The 24049-nt window shown below is 44.3% G+C and overlaps 1 protein-coding gene across 4 annotated transcripts in view; it reads left to right on the top strand.

The window, feature by feature from the left end:
* Positions 1–24049, top strand: part of CNOT2 (CCR4-NOT transcription complex subunit 2) — a 114973-nt gene that overhangs the window by 21159 nt on the left and 69765 nt on the right. The gene's annotated exons all lie outside the window — the stretch shown is intronic.

A 24049-nucleotide genomic window follows, 5' to 3' on the forward strand; every position in this document is an offset into this window, starting at 1 on the left:
GGTTTAGGGCTCCCGGGGGGGGACTTAGGGTTAGGCACCCCCCCAGGGGACGTGGGTTTAGGCAGCGGGGAAGGGGGGGTTAGGTTTAGGCACTTAGAGGGGGGATTAGGGCTAGGTACGGGGGGAGGTTAAGGTTAGGCACCCCAAAGGGAGGGTTAGGGGAGGGAATTAGGTTAGTTAGTACTTACCTTTAGACGATCGGGATTTCCACTGCTGCCGTCCTGCTGGTGTCGGGATTCCAACCGCCGGACATGCGTCTGGCGGTAAATCATACCGATTCCATTCCTCACACCTACCATCTACTCTTTGAAGATACCATCCCCTCCATTCCACTACCCCAACGGGAGAACTCCAAAGTGTGGGGATCAATTATATATAAAAGAAGTACCAGTATTGGACTCTTTAAGGATTAAAATTCTCAATTTTTTCATCTGTGGCGCCTTCTGGACATTTTTTGTATATATTGAATTTTTGGGATACATTCTTGACAGGGGATCTGTCTGGAGGTGCAGCCAAGTTTTAACGCTATATTGTTATAATTGTAAATCCCTATTCTAGCGCAGAGGAAGTGTATTTTGTGATGTGTATATATGTGTGTGTATATATATATATATATATATATATATATAATAAAAAATATTTTCTTTTAAGGTATGGGGGCGATTTCAATTGTTTTGTCGCACCCCAATTCACTTGTAAAGTTGTGGGAGATATCACGGAGAAATATTCAATTGTTTGTGTACCCATGCCTTTTCGTGCATATCGGGCCCAATAGACCGGGTTTAGCCGTGTAAAGTGGCTTAAGTCATCTAATGTCCTGGTTAGCGCACCCAAAACCAGGACTTTTCTGACAATTTCTGCTCGCCACCTCAGAAGGGAGCGAGCAGAAATCTATGCGCTCACAGCATTTGCACACAGAGTGACAATTGAATTACCCCGTCAGGCGCCCATTAGTAGCATGCGCAAATTTTTAAAATTCCCTCTTAGTGTACAGAAGAACTTAACATGCTATTGAAGCGTTTTAGCGACTGGGGTATGGTAGGTAGACTGATGTAAAGAAAGAGGTAAGCAAGGCCAAAAAGTGTTATGGGTGTGTAGGTCAGTCCCTTTTTTGGGCCATTAACTTCTTTGTTCCATAAATTTATTCTAGCGCCCTTCACCTATTGAGGCCATTCCTCAAAACATTCTAATACATTTCAATTCTAGTTTTTTGTTTTTATTAAATTAATAATATAACACTGTGTTGATATTAATAGTAATATATTAAACTTTGTATTTAAAACAAAAAAGCAATTCACATCATTCAAAAAACTATTTTAAGAGTATGGTGTACTTAATCTATTGAACATTTTTAATGCGATGAATAGGCTTGATGAGATACTAGCTTCTGATTTAATTTCTTAGGGGGGAATCAATGTTTTTTGGGAAAAACAGACAGCAGCTGAACCAGATTGGGCTCGATCTCTTGTCAGATCGGTAGAGGGACTTACAAAAGCAATGTCCCAGGCACCCCCTGCATCTACTCAGGTCCTTAGTGAGAGATTCATTCATAATCCCTTACATTGGGATGAATCAGAGGAAGAGGAGCTTCAGGACCCAGAGGAGGGGGAAGTGCAAGAGGAGGAGGTTCAGATTCCTGAAGAATTTGAACCTGCATCACAGGGCGTAGACGCTTAATTACTGCAGTACGCCAAGTGTTACATGTGGAGGATGTAGAGGTAACTGCAAAACCGTCTATTTTTGGTAAAAGGTTAAAGGAGTCCGTTACTTTTCCAGCATCGGAAGAGCTGGATGATATTCTCTCTATAGCATGGAAACACCCAGATAGGAGATTTCAAATGAACAAGAAATATCTATCTTATTACCCCTTTCCACAGGACAGTAGGAGTTTATGTGAAACTCCTCCTGTGGTAGACCCATCAGTAGCCCGTCTTTCTAAAAAGACAGTGCTTCCAGTGCCGGCTGCTGTTTCTTTAAAAGAGACCTCGGACAGAAAGCTGGAACAGACATTAAAATCCTTATACACTGTAGCAGGGGTTTTGATGTGTCCGGCTCAAGTCTGCTGCTGAGTGAACAAAGCCATTGAGACCTGGGCTATGCAATTAGTGGAGGGCATTAGGTCCGGAACACAACCTAACGACCTCAGTCAGTTAGCTTACCAGATTGCAGAATCAGCTGCATTCCTAGGGGAAGCGTCTAAGGACATTTGCAGTCTATCTGCCAGATCTTCATTAGCTGTATCAGCTAGAAGGGCTCTGTGGTTGCGTTAATGGCAAGCAGATGCAGAGTCTAAGAGAGCGGTAGAGGCCCTCCCTTTTACTGGGGAGGTTCTTTTCGGCTCGGAATTAGATAAGTGGATCTCACAAGCTACAGGTGGAAAATCCACTTACCTACCATCTGCCGCTCCTCCTACCAAAAGACCCTCAGCAGGTCCGTCTTTTCGTTCCCGTGGGAGATTTAGAGGGCGTTACAGAGGAGCCCCGGCTTTTTCCAGGGGTACCAGAGGCCGGGGTAGAGCAGCGGCATCAGCTACCTCCAGCTCACAGCAGGATAAAGCAGCTGCAAAGCCTGCCGCATGACGTTCTCCCTTCTCATTTGGGGGATCCCAGAGTAGGTGCTCGTCTCCTACGTTTCAAAGACATTTGGAACCAGTCTTGTCAGGATGCCTGGGTTCGGGACGTCATTGTTCATGACCTAAAGCTGGATTTCAGGATGCAGCCTCCTCGTTTTTTCCAGACCGGTTTACCTCTGGTTACAGAAAAACGAATAGAAATCCAGGAGGCAATACAAAAACTGTTATTGTCTCAGGTAATAGTGAATGTTCCATCCTACCAGAAAGGACAGGGGTTTTATTCCAGTTTGTTTGTGGTGCCCAAGCCTGACTGCTCCATGAGGCCCATTCTCAATCTCAAGGAATTAAACCCTTATCTGCGAGTCTTAAGATTCAAAATGGAATTTCTCCAATCCGTGATAGCGGGTCTCGAGAGAGACGAGTTTTTAGTGTCCCTCGACATAAAGGATGCTTATCTCCATATACCTATATGGCCCCCACATCAGGCCTTTCTTCGTTTTGCAATACTAGACTCACATTTTCAATTTCAGGACCTGCCTTTCGGTCTTTCGTCAGCACCAAGGGTGTTCACAAAGATTATGGCAGAAATGATGGCCCTTCTGCATCGTTAGGGTATTGTGATTGTTCCATACTTGGACGATCTCTTGATAAAGGCCTCGTCAAGGGATTGCCTGTTAAGGGACATTCATCTAACGCATAGTATTCTCTTACAACACGAATGGATCCTAAATTTCAAGAAATCCTCCCTGATCCCCACACAACGCCTACTATTCCTGGGAATGATACTAGACACAAAGGAACTAAGAGTATTCTTGCCACAGGACAAGGTTGCCTCCATTCAGCACTTGGTGCGCATGGTTTTACAACATCGCCGAGTGTCTGTACATCTCTGTATCCGTCTTCTCGGGAAGATGGTAGCAGCTCTCGAGGCGATACAATATGCAAGTTTTCACGCCCGTACTTTTCAATTGGATCTTTCCCAGTGGTCAGGATCCCACCTGTTTCTACATCAGAGGGTCTTTTTGGCGCCTCAAACACTAACATCCCTCCTCTGGTGGCTGAATTCCTCCCACCTGTTGCCAGGAAGAAGATTTGCAATGTGGGATTGGATTCTCCCCACCCTCTCAGGCTCGCGTCTGTTGTGAGGAGTAGTGACCCTGGGGAAGCATTTTCAGGGGCACTGGACTCAACGGGAAGCAAGACTGTCCATAAATGTTCTGGAGTTGAGAGCAGTGTTTTATGCCCTCCAAATTGCGCATCCCATATTGAAGGGTCAGGCGATCCGAGTTTAGTTGGACAATGCCACGGCGGTGGCATATATCAACAGGCAAGGCGGCACAAAAAGCAGAGCCGCAATGAAGGAGGTAAGCAGGATTTTGATTTGGGCAGAAGAATTCGCAATAGCGATTTCTGCAATATTCATACCAGGGGTAGAGAACTGGGAGGCCGACTACCACTATCCATCCGGGGGAATGGTCACTCAATCCTCAGGTATTCCATCAACTGACTTTGAGGTGGGGCTGTCCTCAGGCCGATCTCATGGCGTCAAGAATAAACCACCAGTTACCAGTCTACTACTCCAGGACAAAGGATCCTCGGGCTGCGGCGGCGGACGCACTGACAGCTCCGTGGAGTTTCCATTACATCTACCTCTTCCCTCCGTTTCCTCTCATTCCACGCTTACTTCAGAGAATCAAGCGAGAAAGAGTCAAGGTACTGCTAGTAGCACCAGATTGGCCCAGGCGAGCGTGGTACTCGCAAATACAAAATCTGTTAATAGACGAACCATGGCCCCTACCCCTTCAGGAGGATTTTCTTCAGAAGGGGCCGTTTGTTTATCAAGACTTAAGGCGGCTTCGTTTGACGGCTTGGCTACTGAAAGGGCCGTCCTCAGAAGCAAGGGGATCCCGTCCAGCATGATTCCCACTATGATTCGGGCCAGGAAAGATGTCACCTCTCAGCATTACTATCGCATATGGAAGGCATATGTTTGGTGCGAGAGACGTAATTACCCTCTGTCAGTCTTTAGGATATCACGTCTCCTCCTTTTTCTTCAGGCCGGTCTAACAGCTGGCCTTCGTCTGTGTTCCTTGAAGGTACAGATATCTGCGTTGTCAATTTTCTTTGAAAGAAAATTGGCCTTCTGGATGTTCAGACCCTTCTCCAAGGAGTCATCAGAATTCGGCCTCCTTTCGTATCGCCCACTGCACCTTGGGATTTTGACTTAGTTTTAGCTTTCCTTCAGTCTGAGATCTTCGAGCCATTGCACAGGGTGGAGATAAAGTACTTAACCGGGAAGGTGGTTTTGCTGTTGGCACTCGCTTCAGCAAGGCGAGTGTCAGAACTCAGTGCTTTATCCTGTCGCCCTCCCTACCTCATTTTCCATGAAGATAGGGCGGAGCTGCGCACTCAAAAATCTTTTCTTCCCAAGGTAGTGACTGGTTTTCATATAAATCAGCCGATAGTGGTCCCGGTTTTCAAAGACGATTCTCCTAATTCAAAATTATTGGATGTCGTCAGGGCTCTTAGGATTTACGTGGACAGGACTGCATCTCTCCGTAAATCTGATGCTTTATTTATTAGGTTTGATTTGGCCCGTCCAGGTTGGCTGGCTTCCAAACAGACCATTTCAAGATGGACTCGCCTGGCTATCAGACAGGCTTATGTGGTGGCTTCCAGACAACTACCTAGTACCATTACAGCGCATTCAACGCGCTCGGTAGGTCTTTCATGGGCGGCTGCTCGGGGGGTTTCATTGAACCAGCTTTGCAAAGCAGCTACTTGGTCGGGAAAGCATACTTTCCTTAAGTTCTATCGTTTTGATACATTTGCGGCCTCCGCTTCTGAGTTTAGCCGTGCAGTATTGAAGGGTTTTCAGCGCGCTCCCACCCGGGATGTAAGCTCTGGGACGTCCCCATTGTATTGAGACTCCAGTGTCCCCTAGTGGATGAAGGAGAAAATAGGATTTTGGTATTTACCGATTAAATCCCTTTCTCTGATTCCACAGGGGACACTGGACGCCCTACCTGCGCAGTTCTTTCTGCATTGTTACTGTCTTTACAGACACTACAGTTTGTTTGTATTTAGGTCGTCTGATTGGCCTGTTACCTTTTCTTTTTTCTGTGAATGTTGTGTTATTACATGTTTGTGATTATCGTAGCTTTTCTGTCTCCTTCTCCTTACTTCCAGCTCTCCTCGGGCACAGTTATTTTTTGTCTGACTGGGGGGGGTATAGAGGGGGAGGAGCTAGCTACTTTTAGTTTGTGTGCTAGCTCCCGGTTAACCCACTCCTATACCCATTGTATTGAGACTCCAGTGTCCCCTGTGGAATCGGAGAAAGGGATTTATCGGTAAGTACCAAAATCCTATTATTTCTGCTGATGGGTGCGAAGGCCACGGGCGCCCATTATTTCTGATTTATTTTAATGGATGAGAAAGCAAGTAAATAGTGTTATAGGCAAGCCAACTTGTCAGGCTATATTGAATAGATAGTTAAAAAAAAAAAGTGTAAGCTATAAAAAAAAATTCTTCTCCGGCACCTAGTATTTCCTGTGGCGGCTTGTAGCTATATTTCAACTCAGGCGGCGACTCGTATTGTACCGACTTCTCATATGATGCTCCACTCTTTCTATTTGTGCTGTTCATTTACCACCAATGTTGCAAACATATGCGCATATAGTATATGCACTGTATATAGTATATGTTACTATAACTTCTTCTTGGTTGTTCTCACAACTATATTGTGTGTTTAACTTCAAAAATATTATTTACAGTGCTGAAAACACTTGATTAAGTGTGGGAGCTTTATATTAATATTATGTAATATTAAACAGATATACTAATTGACCATTAAATAACTGATCATAATTGGTATTAAATTATATCCCAGTATAGTTATATCCAGGAAATACACTCGATGAAATACCTTAAGGAGAATTATATTCATAAATAGAATGTACGCAAAATGTAATTTCATATAACATTTTACCATAAAAAGCTCATGTACATGGTGAGACTAGTCAAGTTGTGTTGTGGAGGGGGAGAGAGGAGCTGTTATTGTAAAGGTGCCTACACACTAGACGATATTTTGCACGATTTGGGCGATTCAGATGCATCAGAACCACAAATCGTATAGTGTCCACGAACGAAAACAATCCCGATGCGTGGTCCTGCGGGTTGTTTGGCGTATTCTTAGATCTTACCTACATGCAGTAAGATCTGGCAATCTCGTTACCGACGCACTGGAAATCGTTAAGCACGCACGATAGGTTGTTTGCATGGTATCGTATGTCCGGGAGTGCAGGGGAGATCAAGGGAAATCGTTGATGAAGTTGTGTGTTTTGCGAGTTGTCTAGTGTGTAGGCACCTTTAGGCTACATGGCTGACACCATGTTGTGTTTACAAGCTGTTTTTCACATAAAATTCAGACTAAGCCAGATTAATCCATAAACATTACCATCTAATTTTGGCATGGATTATACACATTACAAATGATGTACGACTTTGATATATTTTAGGTAGGGACTCCATGATATAAGCTATATGAAATCATAGTGTATCTAACTATTAAACCGCACCAGTCTAATCTTCCAAATTTACACTGTATCACACATCTATTAACTAACCCTAAAATCCAAGACACTAAACAAGTCTAATTTTGTGTCTTTATATTTCGCCCTTTTAAATCCAGCCATAAAAGCCACAGAGAATCGAATCATCTTTAGTAAATATACCTCCTTTTGCCCACCAATTCTTGTAGTATCATAAACTCCACTGGTGTAATGTCATTTGTAGAACAAAATGTGACCACACTATGGCCCTGCATCTTTTGGTGGTTGTCTGTCTGCCATTTTATGCAAATGCAAAGTCCTTACCTGGTGTAGATCTGTGCATATGAATGTGCAAGGACTGGAGGCCACTGTGAGCATCTGTAGATGCTGTAATACCGCTTGGTGTGTCTTTAGGTGCCATCATGTGTCTCACACTGATAACTGCACCAGCTCTATGGCAGGTGCAGAATTTCCATCTGAGCATGGTCTCCAAAGCGACTGATTAAGCGTCTGCGTATGTGAACACTTCAGCGATATGCCCGTGACACACTGGTAAGATGATGTATCTGTTTAGCCACCTGCCCAGGAACACCCAGCAGTTTTTCAACACATTTCTGATATTGTGTGTCTCATTTGCACAACACCTTTGTGCGTAGGCTCTGTGTAATGCATGCACTGTATGGATTTTTAGGGGTTTTTGTGAAAGTGCATTATAAAAAAAATCACTCAACTCTGTGAGCATAAACATTGCGTGCGGCTCTGAATCAGGCCCTATATGTTTTAGCTGAAAATATTTGTTTCATTTTTACGGAATATTTTTTGATTATTCTCAATACATGTACAACAAACCACTACTAGCCTATTATTATTTGTCTTCAAGGCCTTGTGAAGTGCAGCCTATTGGTGCGACTTATTATGTGGCTCATGGTTACATTTTTGTGCATGTTTTTGTTTTTATTTTTTAAGAGAATTGCAAACTGTATGTTATTTTTCAATGAGGTGTAAAATGAAACTTGTTACAGTTGATAACATAGAAGAAAAGTTTCCATGAAAATTGCTGAATGTTTACACTTGGATAAGTAACAATAGTTGTGCAAATCCAGTAGGCCGCCTAGTACATTTGTGGATTATTACATGATTAATGTACAGTTAGATTAGCTTGCATCTGTATGGTGTATTATTTTTACATAAATCCTATAGAGTGTGTGTATAATTTGGTTGTATTGCACCCTCCTTTTCCAGTTCAACCTTTTGTGCTATTTTAATTAATAACCTTATCTCCCTAAGTTGAATCTGTTGATGCATTTTCACAACATAGACGTGGCAACTGTTTTATTAAACTAAACTATTTGTAAATTGTCTATTTATTATTGCACTGTATCATTAATATCTGGTCTCAGTATCTTAGTATTATCTACAACTCTGTCTTTATAACCACAACCGGCTTTTTTACCTATCTCTTCTACGGGTCCGATTGCTAGAACAGAAAACTAATGTGGCTCTTCCCTCACTACCTTTTCCTTCTTCCCTATTAAAATTATAGTGATATTGTGTTTCTTCAAGAAACACATTTTTGGACATCTGGAACCTAAATTCCCTTATATCTTTCATATTTGTGATCCTAAACTTAAGGTTTCTATATTGATTGCAGACCTCTTACATTTATCCCTTTAAATGTAATTTGTAATCCAGAAGGGAGATATCTTGTCATATTTGGTGAACGAAACAACTTTTCCATGTACCCATATTAATATATATGTCCTTAATCAAAACCATTTGACATTTTATTTTGATATCTCAATTACTTTGGGGGTGATTCAATTCAGCGCGATGCTGAACAGCCCCGGGAAGGAGTTCCCAGAGCTATTCAATTGACCGCGCTGTTAAGTCGGACTACAGGATTTCTGCTCTTGCCCTCATGAGGGGCAAGCAGAAATCCAATTTAAGTGCCACCCGTTAATGCTGTTTTCTGTCACTATAGTTAGAGAGTGCCGGTTACCGCGACCAGATACCCATCTTAAGGTGCGGTAACCGGCATTCTCCGACTTAAGTGGTTCTAGTTGGACTTAACAAAAATTGCAAAGCCCTATCCTATCCATCATCTTGTATTTGATGCTGTGAATGGATGGCCTTACTACACCAGCTGATAAAGATTGAGGCGGGTGCAGTTTATTTGAGCACCATTAGTGGACTTGTTGTGCTACCTGTGATTTATAGGGATTACCTTGACATCGGTAAACCCTGTTCATGATTCCTCTTTCTGAGTCAAAAGAGGTTTGGTTGCTACCACCATCAAGCTCCCTCACTTGGAACACCTTACTTCTGGTGATGTGTGTGTGGGGTTATGCTGCTGCAGCACCTTTTAGATGGTGATTTCTAATTCTCCACTGGTTGCATACAGTGGACCAGCTCTGCTTTTGGTAGCCAGCAGAGAGAGAGTTTGGAGACACTGGGCTCAATCTCTGGACAACCAGAAAATGGAATAGCATTTGGCACTTATGTGGTAGTCACAGGATTGAAGTAGATGATTATTAGCTACAGTAAAATATCATATAAAGTAGACAATATTCTCAATTGAAGGTATTGGGAATACACAGCATACATGATCTTCAGAAGTTCAGATGTTGATCTATTTCTGAGCTTGCAGAGTCTCCTTTTATTCAGGTTAAGCACACACTAGAGCAAGGGGTAATCCAGTCTCTTAAACCAGTCCTTCTGGATGAATGCACTGTGTACATGCATCCACATGGAGTGTTTTCACACATTTTTCACATTGTAGTGGACAGGGGTTATTTTGCACAAGGTTGCTTATGGGAGTAAGTCCAGCCCATTTGTCTCCCAGGCATCTACCGGACACTGGGGGGAATTCAATTCAATGCGATGTTGAATAGCTGCGGGAGTGAGCTCCTGAAGCTATTCAATTCAAGGCGGTGTTTGGGCTGGTTAAAGATTTCTTCTCTCACCCCCCTGGTGATGCGAGGAGAAATCCAACAAAAGTGCCGGGCGCGCAGCTGTTTTCCTAATGCGCGCTCGGCACTTTAGTCAGAGATTGCCGGTTCTCGTGCCTAAACACCCATGTTAAGTTGTGAGAACCGGCATTTTCCGACATAACAGCATGCTGATTTGAAACGCTCTGGGTACTCCCTCCTGGCGCTATTCAATTCACGTTGAGTTGAATTCCCCCCTATGTGGGAGATCTAACTTTTTTTTTTTTTTTTTTACGTCTCCTGCTTAAAATTTCTCCACTGCTCTGCTGCGGGACCTAGCCACCTACTGCCGGAGTATTGACTCCAGAGGAAGAGTGACCAGATACTAGTACAACAGTACTCTGGTATGGAGGTCAGTAGGCTGGAATACCTAACAAACTCTGCACTTCGTGGATTAACTCAAAAACAGGAGGCATCATTTTATGTTCCCCAGCAGCTCACTAACCATCTGAATGTAGCTGTTAGTGGAGGCTCTCTGAGCCGGCAGCTACATGCCGCTGTTGAACTTCAGAGCCACTGCTGTACTGCCAGGAATAAAGTTTATCTCAAATAGATATTTACAAATATTTTATCCATATACACACACTGTGCGCAGCATCAGGCTTGAAACACCACTGAGCTGCAGCCCGGGATATAAACTGTTCCGCATCACTGCACTCTTTAGGTGCTGCGGTGACAATTTTGTACATGTGGGAAGGGAGAAGGGTCCCCTGGCCACTGATAAGACTTTTTATTCAATGCTGCCTTATTGTTTCTCTCCATGTTAATATGGCATGGATAGAATGCTTATGATTTGTGGTAACATAATTTTTTGTTTAAATTCTTAGCTGGGAAACAAACGGGCAAATTCAGTGTTGCGAGCAAAGCAAAAAAAAAAAAGAGTAGCTTTGAGCCGTAGCAAAACTTTTCAGTTTTATGAAAAAGGGAATAAAACTGAGAAAATTTGAACTAGCAGGTCCAGAGCAAAGATTTTACAACAGAGTATTTGGACACCCTTCTAATTTGAGTTCTCGGCCATTTCAGCCATACCAACAGGTGCATAAAATCAAATATACAGCCATAAAATCTCCATAGCCAATCATTGGCAATAAAATGGGTAATGAAGGGCTCAGTGACTTTCATTGTGGCACTGCCATAGGATGCCAGCTTTCCAATGAGTCCTGGTCAACTGTAAAGCTGGGTACACACCTAAAGATTTTCTGTCCAACCATCCAAGTAGTTGATTGGTTAGAATGAAAATCTGGTAAGGTATAAAAGCAAATGAGTCAGCAATTTGCTCCCAAACACCGGAAAATGGACAAAAACTGTTGTTTGAACAAATCGGTTAGATCAAACATTTAACCAACTTGTCTGACGACCATTTTCATCTGTTTTCCGGCATTTAGGAGCAAATTGCTGATCATCAGTTACTCCCATACCTTACCAGATTTTCAGTCCAACCAATCAACTAGTTGGATGGTTGGACAGAAAATCTTTACGTGTGCAGTGTTCTCCCCAGAATTTTTTTCCAGCCGGGTGGCATCAAGAAGTAGCCGGGTGGGGGCCTTCGCAATTTTGTGCGCATCGGGAAAAGGGCTATCTCCCTTACCATTCCAGCCGGACAGGTCTTGGCTGCTCCTCCACTGGCGCTCAGTGCCCCCTGTAGTTATCCCCATATACAGTGCTCCCTGTATTTGTGCCCTTTATACAGTGACCCCTGTAGTTTTGCTTTGCCCTTATGCAGTGCCCCCAGGCTGAAGTAGTGCCCCTATGTACTGCCCCCAGACTTAAATAGTGTCCCTTATGCAGTGCCCCCAGGCTGGCCCCTTATGCAGTGCCCCCAGGCTTAAATACTGTCCCTTATGCAGTGCCCCCAGGCTGGCCCCTTATGCAGTGCCCCCAGGCTGATCCCTTATGCAGTACCCCCAGGCATAAATAGTGCTCCTTAGGCAGTGCCCCCAGACTGGTCCCGGTTCCAGCCCCAGAACTTACCTTAACTTGATAGTCGCTCGCACTCCCGCTACCACTGCCGTTGCCTCGCTCTGACTGGATCTAACTAGATCCAGCAGGAGCGCGGGGCAGGCTCCTCACGTCGCGGATGACGTCATGACGTCACCCACACAGTGCATCACTGGGAACGCTTGCCTCTGAAGCGATCGGAGGCTTCTTTAGCCTCCGGTCGCTTCGGAGGGCAGCGTTCCACAGCATGGGGCAGGGGGCGGCGTGGGAAAGGGCCAGGCAGTAGGCTGTTTCTGCCGGGCAATGCGTCCACAGAAAACAGCCTGGGGAGAACACTGGTGTGTACCCAGCTTTAGTGTTGTTATTCTGATGTGGAAGTGCTGAAGAATTTTGTACATTAAAATTGTCTGACTTTACAACTCTCGCTACTAATGCTGGCCATACACTAGTGCAATTTCGGGCCAATTGCCTGATTTTCGACGTGTGGTACGATGAATCGTGTGGAAATTGTGTAGTTTTTAATGTAGGATACGATCCGATGTGCGCTCCTGCTGCTTTTAATATTAATAGTCTGCAGCCCATATTATCCGTCGTAATCGTATACTGATTGAGCTGTGTATTTGAGCATGCGAAGCATCGTGCATCCGAGCGGTGTCATTTGTTAATAAAAAGACTGATGCATGCACGTGTGAGGGAGATCCATGATGCATGCATCTGTCTTTAATAAAATAAATACAGATGCAGGGATGGTTCAGTGAGAACCATCCCTGCATCTGTGAGGAAAAAAAAAAGTGGAAAATGGACAACAAGTACTGACTAATACATACTGTATATAAATTCACAGATACATAATTACAGTGTGCCATTGGTATACTTTTGTAAAGAAGACAAAGGGGAGCTTACAATCTATAGGAGATATCTGTGAACTCAATCAAGGGGACAAGGCAGAGGCTGGCATTAAAGAGGAGGGGATAGTAAGCTAGAATGAAGAAGTGACTTTTAAGGGCACATTTAAAGTCTGGGAAGCTGGAGGAAATTCTAATGGAGTGAGGAAGCGCATTCCATAGGTTAGTGGCAGCACGGGAGAAATCCTGGATGCAGGAGTGCGAAGGGGTGATTGTTTGAGTGAAGAGGTAAGAAGTAATTGTCAGAGAGGGGCTGCAGCGGTAGAGCACCAAGATAGGAAAATGAGACAGATCTTCATTGTCATGAAGTTAATCGTGGACAATAGAGTCTCACATTAGGGAATGTGTGTGATGAGGGCACAGAAGAGGACCCACAGGAGAATAGCGGACTCTCCATACACAACCACACCGTTTAGTCCCATGCTGAGTTGGATTAAATTTGTCTGGCAAACAAGTCTCTCAATTTTTAAAGGGCCATTGACCTTTCTCTTGCCCACAGTAAGCTTCAATTTGTTGTCCCTGATCTTCTACAGGGGCTTTAGCTCTTTCACTGAGCCATTAAACAGGTTCAGGTTCTTCTCTCTGCCTGTCTGTTTGCATGGTAACCTGAAGGAGAGCACTGGTGTTCACTTTGTGCCTAATTCCATGACCGCTATATGTTAGTCTTGTTGTAAATAGGTTATGTTCTCATTCTATCTATAGACAGGGGGTGTTGTCACTGACAACTGTATATTGGCACAGGTAATAAGAAATAGAGTTGTCTTATGGTGATGCATTTGCCAGAACTTAACTTTTATTAAACTTCATTATAACAATTTTGTTAATGAAAGACAGCAAAATTATTAAAAAAAACATTCATTGTAATGATGCTTGTGTTTTAAATGGTGAATACTTTGCTTCATACAGGAAATCTATAATAACTGTTAATTGCAGTTTGTCATTTTAGAGTGTTACAGTTTTTGTATGGTATTGCTTCATAATTGTATTATACTCAACCAATACACTCCTCTCTTGTGTAAATCTCACATCTTTAGGAGGTTTAAGGGGGAATTCAAATAGCCCTGATAATTTATCTGGCGACTAAAACTGTACTTACAGCATTTCTCTTTCATCCACTAGGGACACTGGAGGTGCTTACGCTAGGGGCATAGAGACGTGGATAGCTGGAGCTGGCACTTTAAATAATTTAGAAGTGTGAAGCTCCTCCCCCTCTATGCCCCATCAGCCCTCAGTTTAGAAAATGTGCCTCTAGGAGCTGGTCACATCATGCTGTGCTCCAGCAATACATTTATTTTATTTAATTTTATTTTATTTTAAAGCATCTTGTACATTCCTATAGGTACCCTTCGCCACCTATCTGAAAGGTGGGGTCCGGGTACCTGGCGCCCTGATGTTTTAACAAACATCAGGAAGGAGTGCACAGGGCTCATTTCCAAAGAGCTCCTGACAGCTCCTTACCGCCACAGCATGTCTTCACACAGAAGAAGAGAAGACTGTGCTGACCTGCCAGAGAGAGACTACAGGGGACACGCAGTGAGTAAGAAACTGCACATCCCCCGGCTCCTGCTCCTGCTGTGTTAGGGAGGTTGTGTGTAATCACTACACGCAGCTCCCTGCTTCTCCCCTCTCCCTGCTGTCCAGCGCGAGCACATGTCAGCGCTGTTTAATTATGCATAGCGCGGTGGTAACAGCGCTACAAGCGGCTCCCTGCCTCTCCCCTCTCCCACTGTCCAGCGCTAGCACATGTCAGCGCTGTGTTTATTTATACATAGCACAGTGAATCAGCACTACAAGCGGCTCCCTGCTGCTTCTCCCCTCTCCCCGTTGTCCAGCGCTGGCACAGGTCGGCGCTGTGTTTAATTACTATAGCACAGTTGAAACAGCGCTACATGCGGCTCCCTGCTTCTCCCCTCCCCCCGCTGATACACGCGGTGTAGCGCGGAGGGGGAGGTAATGGCTCATAACAGCCATAATGGTGGCCCTTTGGGGCATGAAGAAGGGGGCGGAGCCTAAATCTGCAGATGCTCTCTCTATACGCGGCAAGCGGCTGTAGAAAACAGTGTGGCTGCCGATCTTTAACTGTTAAATGCCTGCATCTCTCCTTTATACAGGAAGAGTGCAGCATTCAGAAGGCTGGATTCTCTTGCTCCCCATTTCTGGCTACATAATACACTGGGGTTGTAAGTGCAGGGAATCTGATCTGTGGGAAGGGAGTGGGGTGTATCTCCTCCTCTGTGTCCCAAGCCAGCCTTCTGTTTTCATTACTTCTGTTTGTACTCTGTCCCTCTGTGTGTGGTGACTGTGTGTATCCATGCCAAATAGAAAAGGCGTCACAAAGGATGTTTGTCGGTTATAAGGGTAACAACAAACTATCTAAGCCGCATGCCGCTGGGTCCACGTTATGTGATGCTTGTATAGCAATTGATCCACCTATGGCTAGTACTGCCTCGCTTGCACCTACATGGGCTGCTGACATGGTAGGAGTAATGACGGATTTAACGTCTGAGTTAGCTGAGACACGCAAGTCTCAGCCCCCCTGGGTTGCTGGGCTAACCAAGTCTATTGACACCCTGGTACAGGTAAGGGGTAAAGCTGTGTCCGCACCCTCCACTTCCTTAGAGGGACCGACACAAAAGCGTCCTTTATCGGCTATTCTTCAGTTAGAAGAGTCTGACGAAGAATTCCTCGCTACGGAGGATACTGAGGAAGGGGAACTGGAGGAATCATTACATAACGATACCCCTCAAGAGTTGGAGTCCACCTCTCCTGTGGTGAAATCTCTAATTTTGGCGGCCAGAAAAATCCTTAACTTACCTGAGGATGTAATTCCTGCATCCCAGGAGTGTGAAAGCGCTCGGCGGTTTTTCCGTTCTCACTGCAGCTTCAACAGCAGTTCTCAGTGGCCTGGAAACAACCGGATAAACGGTTCCAAGTTCCGTGCCGGTTTCCGTCTAGCTACCCTTTTCCATCATCCATGATGGAGAAGTGGGAAACTCCCCCCTCCAGTAGATGCGTCCGTCTCCCGTCTCTCTAAGAAGCACTCCCAGTAGCCGGGAGCTACAGTACTAAAAAATCTTTCGGATCGTAAAGATCTATTTATACTGCAGCAGGTGCTCAACTTAGGCCCACCCTTACTACTTGGGTTAACAAAGCGGTGGTTTGCTGGGCTGACCAGTTTACAGGTACGCCTACTAGCAGAACATATCCGTGAGTCTGCAGTTTGCCTGGGAGAAGCGTCAAAAGATATCAGTCAGATTAGTGCTTGCATATCTGCTTCTGGTATTTCGGGCCGCAGAGCCGTTGCGCACCTGGCAAGTGGACGCAGAATCCAAGCGTGCGGTAGAGGGTTTACCATTCAATGGCGACAGGCTGTTTGGCCCGGAATTAGACAAATGGATATCTCAAGCCACAGGGGGGTAAGTCTTCCTTTCTCCCGTCTACTGCACCGGCTCCCAGAAGACCTTACACTGGACCTTTGTTTCATTCCTTTTGTATGCCACATTCCTTTCGTGGTAGAGCCAGAGGTGCTCCCTTACAAGCAAGAGGAGGTAGAAGTCGCCCACACATGGTTGCATGTAGACAGGAGCCTAAACCAGCTAAAAAACAGGTGGCATGACGGTCTAACGTCCCTCCTGGGACCACCTACAGTGGGAGCCCGCCTGCAAAAAAAAAAAATAATAATAATTTTTTTTTTTCAACAGGTCTGCTAATACCTGCAGACAAGGCCACGATTCTACAGGAGGCTATCCAGTCTCTAGTAGTATCTGTGGGAGTTCCGGTTCCAGAATGAGGTATGGGGTTTTTTACTCAGACCTGTTTGTAGTACCCAAGCCGGATGGTTCGGTCAGGTCCATCTTGAACCTCAAGTCATTGAACCTGTATCTGAAGATGTATCTATTCAAAATGGAGTGTCTGCAGTCTGTTATTGCGAGCTTGGAAACAGGACAGTTCCTATTATCCCTGGATATTAAGGATGCCTATCTCCACATTCCCATCTGGGAACCACACCAAGCCTTTCTGCGTTTCGCCATATTGAAAGATCATTATCAGTTCGGGTATTGCCGTTCGGGTTTTCCTCGGCTCACAGCATCTTCACCCAAATCATGTCAGTCATGATTGCTCTACTTCGGTCAAAGGGAGTGAACATAATCCCTTATTTGGACGACCTGTTACTCATGGCGAAATCAGCCTCACTGACATATCAGAGTATGATCTTAGATACGGCATCACAGAGGATCTTTCTTCCAATAAAGCCCGGGATATCCGGTTGTTTGTTTAGCTGGTCCTCAGACCAAAGAAGGTTTCCCTACTTCTTTGTAGGCGTCTCCTGGGGAAGATAGTAGCTGCTTTCGAGGCACTACTGTTCGGGCGGTTCCACTCAAGGTTGTTTCACCTGGACCTACTAACACAGGGATCAGGATCTTATCTGCTTCTATATCGACAGATCCGTCTGAGCTCAGCTACCAGAGTAGCCCTTCTCTGGTGGACACAATCCACCAATCTTTTAGCGGGCCGAAGATTCGGAGTGTTGAACTGGATCATCGTAACAATGGATGCCAGCCTTCAAAGATGAGGAGCAGTAGTCCTTGATTATCACTTTCAGGGTCAATGGTCCCATCTAGAACAAAGGTGGCACATAAAGGTGTGGGAACTCAGAGCGATTTACAGTGCTCTGATAGAAGAAATAAGAATTCAATCGCGACGGCCGTCGCATACAGCAACCGCCAAGGAAGGCCTCTGAGTCGCATGGTCATGCGAGAAGTCAGCTGGGTACAGATTACCTAAGCCGCCAGGATATGCATCCTGGGGAATGGAAGCTTCATTCAGGTGTGTTCAACGCGCTGATACGTCGATGGGGATGTCTTCAGGTGGTCCTCATGGTGTCATGATTGAATCATCCGCTCCCGGTTTACGTGTCAAGAACTCGACATCCGCAGGCAGAGGCAGTAGACGCTCTGACAGTTCCGTGGACCTACGACTTCGTTTACCTTTTTCCTCTGATTCCATTTCTTCCTCGACTGCTAAAGAGGTTAAAACACAAGTCAGCCTCTGTCATTCTCGTGGCTCCAAACTGGCCAGGGAGAAGTTGGTTCTCGAAACTTCGGTCCCTATTGTCAGACCTGGTCCGGTCCCATGGGCCTTTCCTCTGCGCCCAGATCTTCTATAGCAGGGTCCTTTCGTACACCCCAGCTTAGCGCAACTGCGCTTAATGGGGTGGCTCTTAAAACCGATATCCTAAATGCAGAGGAATCCCAGCCAGTTATTCCCACCATGCTATGCGCCAGGAAACCAGTTTCGGCTGTGCATTATCATTGCTTCTGGCGTTCTTATATCTCGTGGTGTTTCAGTCGGGATCTTCCATCTTGGATTTTTCGGTTGTCCCGGTTTTCTGTTTTTATCTTCAGACGGGTTTGAATTCTGGACTTCGTCTTGGCACTTTAAAGGTGCAGGTTTCTGCCTTTTCCATTTTCTTGCAACGGAACTTGGCCCTCATTCCTGAGGTGCATACGTTTCTTCAAGGGGTCTTGCGCTTACAGCCTCCTTTTGTACCTCCGGTAGTTTTCTGGGACTTGAACTTAGTGCTTCTGTTTCTTCAGTCGTCCATGTTTGAACCTTTGGAAGAGGTGGATATTAAGTACTTGTCTTGAAAGACTGTCCTCCTCCTGGCTCTAGCTTTGGCTCGTAGAGTTTGGGAATTGAGTGCTCTGTCCTATAGGCCACCTTACCTGGTGTTTCATGCAGATAGGGCGGAGACTCCGGACGGTGGCAGTCTTCCTTCCCAGGGTAGTGTCGGCTTTTCATATTAATCAGCCTATTGTGGTACCGTCTTTGGTGGAGGACTCTGGATGTTCTACCTTGGATGTGGTTAGAGCTCTCCGCATCTATGTTGTCAGGACTACTTCCCTCCGTAAGTCTGAGTCGCTTTTTGTCCTCTCTGATGAGGTTCGGTGGGGTTGGTCAGCGTCTAAGCAGACTTTGGCACTTTGGATCCGGCAGACTATTCATCAGGCTTATGTTAGTGCCGACCGCCGGCCTCCTTCGTCCATTTCAGTTCATTCCACACGTTCTGTGGGTGAGTCATGGTCGGCCGGTAGGGGAGCCTCCACGTCACAATTCTGTCGTGCGGCAAGTTGGTCTTCAGTTCACATGTTTGTAAATTTTTACAAATTTGACACGTTTGCGGATTCAGCATCGTGTTGGCCGTCTTGTTCTGCAGGTGCCGCAGAGCGCTCCCGCCCGTGGGGAAAACTTTGAAACGTCCCCAGCGTAAGCACCTCCAGTGTCCCCTAGTGGATGAAAGAGAAAATGGGATTTTGGTACCTACCGGTAAATCCTTTTCTCTGATTCCACAGGGGACACTGGGCGCCCACCTCTGCGCTCTTAGCCTGCCTGTTCGGTTGTACCGTATGTTGTATGTTTTGTTTATTGTGTGTTCTCTTCCTTTTACTCTGCTTGTTCTCCATCTCCTCTCGGTCTTCATTTTCTAAACTGAGGGCTGATGGGGCTGCAGCTATCCACGTCTCTCTGCCCCTAGCGTAAGCACCTCCAGTGTCCCCTGTGGAATCAGAGAAAAGGATTTACCGGTAGGTACCAAAATCCCATTTTTTTTTAGCCTGTGGGCAGTTCAATTAGATCCGGTTTTATTCGCCTCTCATGGAACCAATGTGTTTTCGTAGCCGCGTTTGCGAAAACGGGGCTGTTTTTCCGGGATTCTTTTTCACCTGCCTCAGGTAGGTGAAAAAAAATCCCTGATGACTGCCGGCTATGGGGCTAATTGAATAGCCCTCGGTGGATCAATTTTCCGCAGTAACTTACTGCGGCTAATTGAATTACACCTACATAATTGAGGTTATCATATTAAGGGGGTATCAATTAAAGTTTGTATATTATCCACTCAGTAATGTGATATGAGATGATTATTTATTTATTACCAGTTATTTATATAGCGCACACATATTCCGCAGCGCTTTACAGAGAATACCTTACCATTCACATCAGTCCCTGCCCCAGTGGAGCTTACACTCTATGTTCCCTATCACATGCTCTAACACATACACACTAGGGTCAATTTTGTGGGGAGACAATTAACCTACCAGTTTATTTTTGGAGTGTAGGAAGAAACCGGAGCACCCGGAGGAAACCCACGCAAGCACAGTTAGAGCCGTAGTGGGAATCGAACCCATGACCTCAGTGCTGTGAGGCAGTAATGCTAACCATTACACCGTCTGTGCTGATTGAGATCAGTACTTGACTGCTTTATCTTGGGGTATGATCTGCAGCACTTTTTGTGCCCATGTGTAAAATGCATTGTAATATGCTGGCACTGTATAAATATCTGTTTATAACTAAATAGTAATAGTATTACTTTGCGGCTATTATTTCTGGGGGAACCTTGATGGCAGTTAGCATTTATGGCAGCGGTTCCCAAACTCTGCCATTACAGTCCACGTTTTAAGTACAGTCAGGTGCATAAATATTGGGACATTAACAGAATTCTCATATTTTGGCCTCTATTCACCACCACAATGGCTTTGAAATGAAACAAACAAGATGTGCTTTAACTGCAGACTTTCAGATTTAATTTGAGTGTAATTACATCCAAATCAGGTGAATGGTGTAGGATTTACAACGGTTTCTATATGTGCCTCCCACTTTTTAAGGGGCCAAAATTAATGGGACTATCAACTCAAAAGCTATTTCATGGACAGGTATGGGCTACTCCCTCGTTATTTCATTATCAATTAAGCAGGTAAAAGGTCTGGAGTTGATTCTAGGTGTGACATTTGCATTTGGAATCAGTTGCTGTCGACTCTCAGTATGAGATCCAAAGAGCTGTCACTATCAGTGAAGCAAGCCATCATTACGCTGAAAAATCAAAACAAACCCATCAGAGAGATAGCAAAAACATTAGGTTGGCTAAATCAACTGTTTGGAACATTCTTAAAAAGAAAGAATGCACCAGAGAGATCAGCAACACCAAAAGACCCAGAAGACCACAGAAAACAACTGTGGTGGATTACAGAAGAATTATTTCCCTGGTGAAGAAAAACCCCTTCACAACAGTTGGCCAAATCAAGAACACTCTCCAGGAGGTAGGTGTATATGTGTCAAAGTCAACAATCAAGAGAAGACTTCACAAGAGTGAATATAGAGGGTCCACCATAAGATGTAAACCATTGGTGAGCCTCAAAGATAGGAAGACCAGATTAGAGTTTGCCAAACAACATCTAAAAAAGCCGTTACAGTTCTGGAACAACATCCTATGGACAGATGAGACAAAAATCAACTTGTACCAGAGTGATGGGAAGAGAAGAGTATGGAGAAGGAAAGGAACTGCTCATGATCCAAAACATACCACCTCATCAGTGAAGCATGGTGGTGGTAGTGTCATGGCGTGGGCATGTATGGCTGCCAATGGAACTGGTTCCCCTGTATTTATTGATGATGTGACTGCTGACAAAAGCAGCAGAATGAATTCTGATGTGTTTCGGGCAATATTATATGCTCATATTCAGTCAAATGCTTCAGAACTCATTGGACAGCGCTTCACAGTGCAGATGAACAGTGACCCGAAGCATACTGCAAAAGCAACCAAAGAGTTTTTTAAGGCAAAAAAGTGGAATGTTATGCAATGGCCAACTCAATCCCCTGACCTGAATCCAATTGAGCATGCATTTCACTTGATGAAGACAAAACTAAAGAGAAAATGCCCCAAGAACAAGCAGGAACTGAAGACATTTGCAGTAGAGGCCTGGCAGAGCATCACCAGGGATGAAACCCAGCGTCTGGTGATGTCTATGCGTTCCAGACTTCAGGCTGTAATTGCCTGCAAAGGATTTGCAACAAAGTATTAAAAAGTGAAAGTTTGATTTAGGATTGTTTAGTTTGTCCCATTACTTTTGGCCCCTTAAAAAGTGGGAGGCACATATAGAAACCGTTGTAATTCCTACACCGTTCACCTGATTTGGATGTAATTACCCACAAATTAAATCTGAAAGTCTGCAGTTAAAGCACATCTTGTTTGTTTAATTTCAAAGCCATTGTGGTGGTGAATAGAGGCCAAAATATGAAAATTCTGTCAATGTCCCAATATTTATGCACCTGACTGTATATCCATGCTTGAGCATCGGGGACTTAATTAGTACTTCAGTTAATGTGTTTTAACCATCTGGGCTCAAGCATGGATATCCTTAAAACATGGACTGTAATGGCGAAGTTTAGTAAAAATGGTCATTCCCCAGTAGCCAGTAGAAATCAATGCATTCTAATAGTAATATATAAATATTTCTTATAGATATTGCCACCAAATAATCTTTGTTTCAGGAGTTATATTTGTGATTACAGTGTTTCTTCACACTCCCTAGAACAGTGTATCCCAACCTCAGTCCTCATGGCACGCTAACAATCCAGGTTTTAAGGATGGCCATACCTGAGCACATGACTTCATTAGTAGCTCAGTTATGTTTTTCATTTAACCATCTTTGCTCAAGAATGGATAGATATCCTCAAAACCTGCACAGTTAATGTGCCTTGAGGACCCAGGTTGGGAATCACTGCCCTAGAATGATAGTAACATTCAGAAGTTTTGAGTAGCAATAATAAAAGGAGATTAGTTGTTATAAAAGTTTGTGACAGGTTGTGGGATAATAGTCAGGGTTTGGTAGATATTCAGTGTAAATGTTGACTTGCATTCATTCATTCTTTAGGGCATAGTCTGACTCTGCTAGTGTCGTAGGGCTAACCCCACTTTTCTAGCTGACTAGCAACAATAACAACACAGATAATTGTATGCAGCAGGAAAACGCAGATGCACTTTTTGCTGCTATCAGTTTGTCAGGGCGAACCCGACTTCCTATTTGATCTTAAATAGAATAACCTATCCCATAGTTGGCCAGCAGGAATGAGTAATCCCTACTCGGTCCACATCCCACATGTCTGTTCTGACTCCTCTCTATGATTGCTGCAATGTCCAGAAGGTCAGATGCAACTGTCAACGTGATTGACAGTTTCATCCCCCTATCAGAAACCTATCATGTCCCTCTGGAGTGACAAATCATGCTTCATTGTCTTGCACTCATGAAACTGCATTTGACAGATGTAAGTCGTAATTCATACTGGCTTCTCAAAAGTTTGGTGGAGGACAAATAATGGTTTGGGGCTGTTTTTTTTTTTTTTTTTTTTTTGACACCTGGGCCTTTAAGTTCTTTTGAGTGGAAATCCTAAGTGCTACAGCATACAGTGACATTCTAGAAAATGCTGCATCCAGTTTTGGGCTACAGTTTGGGGAAGGCCCTTTCCTAAATGAGATCCATCAATAAATGGTTTGGTGTAGAAGACTGTTACTGACCTGCACAAAGTCCTTACTTCAACCCCATTGAACACCTTTGTAATGAATTGGAATGTGAACTGCTAGCCAGGCTTAACTGTGCTCAACCTAACTAATGATATTGTGGCTGAATGAATTCCAAATCCTGACAGCCATGTTCCAAAATGTAGTGGAAAGCCTTCCCATAGGAGCGGAAGTTGAAATGAATTATAACGTGAACGGCTAGCCAGGCTTAACTGGTGTTCAACCTTACTAATGTTCTTATGGCTGATAGATTTTGAATCCTCGCAGCCATGTTTCAAAATTTAGTGGAAAGCCTTCCCATAGGAGCGGAGGTTGTTATAGCAGCAAAGGAAGCACCAACTCTATAGTAATACACATGAATTTGGAATGAGATGTTCAAAAAGCTCATCTGGGCGTAATGTTCAGGTGCCCGCATACTTTTGGCTATGAAAACCTTGTCAGGGAAAATAACACATGATCCCAAAAACATTACTGGAGAATAAAATTATGCAAAGCCACCCGTTCTCCAAGCTCATGGTACTCCCAAAGGAATGAAAAGACTAAACTTCTCTAGTCATAGACCTATCTCATTATTAAACATTAATAAGATGATTTATTGAAAAACACTTGTGACCTTTCTGAATTTTGTTAACCTTTATTATTTAACACTGATCAAGTAGGTTTTATTCCAGGAAGGCTGGCCTAACATAACACTAGATTAATAATTTGCCTTATCCATTACTCCACTATGGCCCTTGCTCTTTTGT

This window comes from Taudactylus pleione, unplaced genomic scaffold (genome assembly GCF_031769625.1).
Source record: "Taudactylus pleione unplaced genomic scaffold, aTauple2 ptg000038l, whole genome shotgun sequence".
In the NCBI taxonomy this organism is placed as follows: domain Eukaryota; kingdom Metazoa; phylum Chordata; class Amphibia; order Anura; family Myobatrachidae; genus Taudactylus; species Taudactylus pleione.